This window comes from Nematolebias whitei, chromosome 21, assembly GCF_014905685.2.
Source record: "Nematolebias whitei isolate Nwh7 chromosome 21, NemWhi1, whole genome shotgun sequence".
NCBI lineage: Eukaryota > Metazoa > Chordata > Actinopteri > Cyprinodontiformes > Rivulidae > Nematolebias > Nematolebias whitei.
This window is the reverse complement of record NC_056518.1, coordinates 25664220-25665309: the sequence shown is the minus strand read 5'-3', so window position 1 is coordinate 25665309 and position 1090 is coordinate 25664220. Positions and strand designations below refer to the sequence as shown.

Genomic DNA, 1090 nt, shown 5'->3' with positions numbered 1-1090 from the left:
TATTATTATTATTATTATTATTATTATTATTATTATTATTATTATTAATTGTAGTAGTAGTAGTAATAGTATTATTAGTATTATTACTGGTATTGTATGAATTTTACTTCAGCACACGTTTTTTTGTCATCTTACTCATTTAGCTTGTAGCAACACTTGCTAATTTTAGCTTGTAGCTATGGTAACTTTTTGTTGCCGTTTGTTTATTGTAAGCTTTTTAGCTACAGTTTAGTTAAAATTAACTTTTAGCTGGTGTTTGGTTAATTTTAGCTACATTTTTTATAGATGCTGTATGTTGCGTGTTTAAATTCAGTTTCAGCTTCTTCAAACTAGGGATGGGGCCGATCCGATCCAGTATCGGTATCGGCCTCCAATACCAGCATAATTTACATATCGGATATTTCTGATCCAACCTACCGATATTTCCGATCCATGATGCACGTTGGCTCCAAACTATGGAATGGATTTCCTGAACGGCGGCGTGTCTCATGAGCCCAGAGTAATAAGACCCGCCTCACATTCAGGAAATCCATTTTATAGTTTGCAGCCAGCTACAACGTGAGGACTGAGTTAGCAGCACTGTGGCTAACAGCTAACAAACTTTTCATCTAAACATGTCCGCTGTGTGGAAGTATTTTGCACTAGAAACACAAGAAAACAAGACGGCAATGTGCAATGTCTGCAGAGCCATAGCGCCACATTAAACCGCAGTAAAGTTAGTTTTATGTTGGACATTCAAGCTCTGTGGCTTCAGCGGGGCACTGCTCTTTGCTCAACCCAAAACAGGCAACTCGACCCCGGCCAACCGCGTCCAATCTGCCCCGCTCAATCTGCCCGTCTCTGAGGAGGGACAGACTGAGCGCGGCTGACCGAAATCAGGCTGCCTGCTTCGGATTGAACAAGAAGAAGACATCGCTGAAACCACGGAGCTCGAAGAAGTTGCTAAACTTCATCGTAATTAATGACCAACCACTATCAGTTGTAGAAAACAAAGGATTTCACAGCTTGATACTTGCAGCCAAGATATAGTTTACCCTCGAGGAGATATTTATCAGTACAACAGTACACAATCATAAAAAACATATGATTT

The 1090-nt window shown here is 39.9% G+C and overlaps 1 protein-coding gene across 1 annotated transcript in view; it reads left to right on the top strand.

Moving 5' to 3' along the window:
• Window positions 1–1090, top strand: part of metap1 (methionyl aminopeptidase 1) — a 17464-nt gene that overhangs the window by 10197 nt on the left and 6177 nt on the right. The gene's annotated exons all lie outside the window — the stretch shown is intronic.